At 38.1% G+C, this 5574-nt stretch overlaps 1 pseudogene; it reads left to right on the top strand.

Moving 5' to 3' along the window:
- Nucleotides 1-3554: 3554 nt before the first annotated feature.
- Nucleotides 3555-4845, top strand: LOC102479542 (polycomb protein SUZ12 pseudogene; annotated as a pseudogene).
- The last annotated feature ends 729 nt before the right edge of the window (nt 4846-5574 follow it).

The following is a 5574-nucleotide window of genomic DNA, read 5'->3' as shown; positions in this document are numbered from 1 at the left end:
AGTGTAGTGTGATATACAGAGAACCGGTGTTATACTTTAAAGTGATGACCCTGGTTCAAATAGATGCCCTAAAAGAACAAGGCGGGCCAATATCCTTCTACCATGAATGAAATGATCCATTTCTGATGACAAAAATCTCAGGGGGGAATGCTCATCTCCTGTGAGTGACATTCCTAGTGAAATCTACCTTGTGCAATACCTTAGATACATGACTGACTAGGGTCCTAAGGTATGGTTGCTAAGGTGGAGTGAGCAGGTCAGGATGTAGTATCATGGTGAAGTGAGAAGGGCTGGGTATGGGCATTGTGGTAGAGTGAACTGCAGTAGATGTGAGCATCGTGGTGAAGTGAGCAGGTCTGGGTGTGGGTGTCATAGTGGTGTGAACTGGGCTGGACGCTGCCCTGAGTCTATTAGTTTATCAATCAGTTCACATTCTGCTTTTGAATATTTATGATATATTCAATGCCCTGTAGCAAATATTCTCAGGGGAATCTTTGAACACATCAACAAATGCTTCCTGAGGAGGAGATTTTGAAAGTCATCACCTCCCCCAGAACCTCTCTCATTGGTTTCCATGACTTACCTATCATGTTCTTTGTTTCCTTTGCCTGTGCTTTGGTTTTCCATGCTGACTCCTCAGCCACTACCTGCTTTGTATACAAAGTCGAACATTAGAACATTATCCCAAGTGTTTCCTCCTTTCATATTTGCCAGTGCCTCCATAGTGACGGTGCCTGGATTCTGGAAGAAAGGGAGAAAGGAAAGCTCTATAAATCTCCTTGGTTGAAGGGCACTGCCCAGAGTAACTGGTGAGATGTCTTCCACTCAGTTCAGCTCACCCTGTGGGTGGATGACTTTGAAGTGAAGTTCTGGCTCCAGGCAGCACCTGCACCCCCTCACTCCCTTCCTTTTAGGTCATGTGTCCAGCTGCCTATTTAGAATTTATACCCTTAGTACAAATTCACCCTGTTTGCTGTAGACTTATAATTTCCCCCCAGACAAATTATACTAATAATTTCTCTTCCTGAATTGACCTCTTTGGCTATTAATCCTCATTGACCCAGTCATTAGGTAGGAAATCTTGGGTTGGTCACTGATTTGTCCCTCTCCATCATCTTCCTCACCAATCAGCTTCAAACTCTCCTTCTGTGATGTCTCTCAAGTTAGTTTCCTGTCTTAATCCACAATTACCTCTTCAGTTCAGTTCTTATTTTTTATGTTTAGAACCTTGGGGTTGTATCCACTCTCTAGTCTTCCAGAAAGCTTTGGAAAAATTGTCCCACTAACAATAACATGGTTGACTATGGTTAGAGTCCCAGATGTGTTGGCTTGAAAATCACACTGGGTATATGTGCATGTGTGCCTAAGATCCCAGGAGGAGAGTGGTGAAGAAGGAATTGTGGCATGGCTATTTCTTTGGGGCATACTTTCTCACTTTTGCAGTCACTATTTCTGTTTCTCTGTCTCTCCAGTGAGTATGTATCCAGTGAGTGCATGTATCTATCCTAAGGCAAAAATCTCCAAAGAAACAACAACAACAATTTATGATATTAGCACAGGTGTTTCTTCTTTGTCACACTCTCATAATGAAGTTTTTTTCCTATAATATCTTTGGTATATGTGTATGTATGTATATATACATGCATAAAATGTATTTATAAATATAGATTAACTTGGTATAAGTGCATTTATTTTGTCACATAAATACATTAAATGAATGTATTAAATTTGTAAAAAATTTAGTATGTATATCTTAAATTTGAAAGGAATATTATATGTACATTGTAAATCAAAGCTGTAGGGTTTAACTGAAAATGTAGGGTCTTCAGATTGTGGGGAGCAGTATCCTTTCCATGCAAAACACTGTTCATTGTGGAACCCTCAGGGTTGCCACAGAAGTCAGAAGCATGGCATAGGAAGTCAGAAAAGTAGAGACTCTGCAGGTATTTTTCTAGTTTATTGATAGACTCTAGCTTGAGTCAGAGTTTTTTCTGCTCAAGACCATAAAAATGATCACTTAGATGAACACTACTCCGTAGATGTGGAGATATAGCACTAATTATACCACGAGTTAGAGTCCCTGGTTTTGAAAGATGGCATATAATTATATAGTACACAGGAAACTTTATCTGAAACCAAGTTAATATCATACATGTTCTATCCTGAACTAATGTTTCCACATTTTCTGAGGTAAAAGTTTGCTTGAAATGTTTCGGATATACTTAAAATTCAGTCATTAAAACCTAAATATAGCTGTTTGATTTTATATACAAACATATAAAATTTTTATGTTTACATTCTTTTTTTTTTTTTTTTTTGAGAGGTTTTTGCTATAGGGTGCATGCCCTCACCAGGCAGACAGAGAGAGACATAGAGCCAGGAAGCGAGAAATCACCCCCCTAGGGGGGATGGTCACGCTGCAGCAATCCATTCTCCTCCATTCTCCTCTTGGGATCTTGGACATGCACGCATATGCGGCCGGCGTGAGTTTTAAGCCACCGGGTCTGGGACGCAAACTGCGGTCGACTATGTGGGAGTCCAGTGACATAGCCCTTACGCTAACTGCTGGTTCCCAACGTTTACGTTCTTATAACCATATATCCTGGATTGTGATTGAGAAAAGATTACAATGAAAAAGAGACCTGTACAATTCTCTTTATAACAAAGATAAATTACTCAGAACTATATTTAACCTTCCCCCTAAAACCATTGTAAGATTAGATAAAATACATGGCAGTTTTCAAGATATTTGAACAATTGAACATTGGTAACAACCATCCGTAATCCTTGAGAAAGAGAAACTAAAAAGCTATGTCTTAAAATTTTTCTATGAACTCAAGAAACCCTAAGCTCAAGAAACATGAAGAAAATTACACTGAAATGTGTCATTTTAAAATGGTTTAAAATCAATATAAGTAATACATCTCAAAAGCCGGGGTGGGGGGGGACATAAGATGATATTTCAAAAAGTTTCTGAAAAAAACAGAATCAAAATACCAGTTTATGTTTTTGCCAAGAAAATGAAATACATGCATCCTTTTTTAATAATATGTATCTTCATGAACTTTTTGAAAATTCCTCATGTGTACAGAAGAACAGATATAAGAATAACAGCAGATTTCTCATTGGAAATAATATGAGTTAAGACAATGGAACAAAATTTTTAAAATATTGAAAAGATAAAACTTAACATCTTGTAAATGTAGATTTCTTCATCAATGAAAATATCTTTAAAAGATTTTCCCAGATGTACAAAAGCTGAAAGAGCATAACCACCAACAGAACTGTGCTATAAGATACATTAAAGTTCTTTAGAAGGAAAGAAAATAATACCATATGGAAATATAGATTTACATAAAGAAGGGTCGCCAGAGAGTGAGTACATGAATAGACAAGGAAATTCTATTCTTGTTCTTTAAATTTGTTTTTAAAAGTAGTTGTTTTAAGCAAAAGTAAGAATACTGTATTTGACTTCCTCTCTTTCCTTCAGCTCTCTGCCCCTCTCACCACCTTCTTCTCTCGCTCTGCAGGAGCCTGCAAGGATCAGCGTTGGTATGGCAACTGCTCCCTGTGGCCACTGGTGGATGGCTGGTGGGGGAGGGGACAGGAACTGGTATGGCACCTCAGAAGCAAGGTGGTGGAAGAGGGACAACTCAGGGTCTAGCACCAGGGTTGATGGCAATGTGATAGGGCATGCTATGTTATCAGTGATGAAGCTGAAAATAGAGTACGTTGAAGCTAGCCCTGAGCTTTTCTTCCAGGCCTTTGAGAAGCCAACATATAGCTATAGATTTCTTTGAACTCAAAAATCTCATAGCATCAATATTTTTTTCACAGAACTCTTACACACCTCACTGAAACACCAGGACAAACATTAAAGGGCAAACACGTAAAGTGATATGTTATGAAAAGTAGAGAAAATGGAAGGAAAGCAAGAATCTCATAGCTTACTAGTTCATTTGCAGTTTAAATTTACTGTTTGCTTCCACAAAGAATGATAAACCATCACAAAAGTTAGACAATGAATGAAATTATATCGCCCTGAAGTCCTGCTTGTGATAGTTTGCCAGAAAAAAGAAAAAGTGCGAGTTGTCCTATTAGGCAAGTTCCCACAGGTAAAAGCAGATGTTTTTGATAGACCTCAAACAAAACCTGGACATTTACCATCCTTAGCCATTTCTAGGAATGAATTCGAACTTAGCAACAGCCATATGGTTAAGTCTTACTGTTCTTTAGAATGACTCATCTAGAAAGAAGAGAGTTTAAGGGAATGGTTAAGGGAGAAACCAATGAAAATATTGATGTCAATGAAAAACTTCCAACCAGAAAAAAATAAAATCATGAATATGAGGAAAATACATTTGTTACACAATTAACAGAATTTGATAAAGATAGGTGCTTATAGCCTTAGGATGGGAACTATGAAGTAATCATGCAGGAAATGAATAATATCCAATAATCAAGAAAAGAGCAACATGGGAGACTATTCTTGATGGAATGAGGCTGCCTTCATTTGAAACATTTTCTCAGGTAATTGCATTGCAGTTCACTCTTTGTTGGACAGGAGAGACTGGAGATAAATCTACAGCTCCTATTGCTATACCTCCTGCCACTAGAAATTCATAGAGTCTTCATTAAGAAAACAAGCAGGGTTCAGTTAAATCTACTCAAACTATTGCAGTTAAAGAATCATTGGCTACAGACCAACAAACAAGAAAATAAGAAGATACTTCAACTGAAAATCAACAAAATTGTATGAATATTTTATCCAAGCATTGTAGTCGAGTAACATCACTTCAATTTTTTAGTATCTTTAAAGATATTGCATTTAATATTCTTTATTGATAAAGAATCAATGCTGCTGTAAATACACATATTTTAAATTTTTTAAAGAATTATTTAATTTAATTTTTCATCACTATCATTTTTAAATTTGCTACAGGGCACACATGCTCATGAGAGAGAGAGAGAGAGAGAGAGAGAGAGAGAGAGCAAGCCACAAGGTCCGGGACTTAAACTGCAGTCGGCCACATGGGAGTCCAATGTCTTCACCACCACACCACCTGCTGGGCCTCTACATGCTTTAAATTTTTAAAAATTCAATTCGACTACAGTCAGATGCAATTCTATATTTTGTTTCATGAAGGGTTATACAAGCTTGCTTGCTTTCTTTTTTTGAGAAAGATTTTTTTCTATAGGGTGAGTGTGCTCACCAGAGAGAAAGAGAGATATAGAGAGACAGAAAGTGAGAAATTGTCCCCCCACCCCCGTCAAGGGGGATGCCACACTGCAATTTCTTCTCCGCTCTCCTCTCTAGATTTTGGGCACACATGCACAATCATCTGGTGTGAGTTTTCAAGCTGCTAGGTCTGGAATGAGAACCGTGGTTGGCTATGTGTGAGTCCAATAATGTAACTATGATGTCATCTGCTGGTCCCTGGGTTATACAAACTTTCTAGTGGTGTCTACAGAAATTTAAAAAATGTAAATACTGGGGAACCAGCAGTTAGCATAATGACTATGTTGCTGGACTCCCATGTAGTCGACCGCGGGTCACGTCCCAGACCCGGTGGC

The sequence above is a fragment of the Tupaia chinensis genome, unplaced genomic scaffold (genome assembly GCF_000334495.1).
Source record: "Tupaia chinensis unplaced genomic scaffold, TupChi_1.0 Scaffold000197_1, whole genome shotgun sequence".
NCBI lineage: Eukaryota > Metazoa > Chordata > Mammalia > Scandentia > Tupaiidae > Tupaia > Tupaia belangeri.
This window is presented reverse-complemented; position numbering and strand designations above follow the sequence as displayed.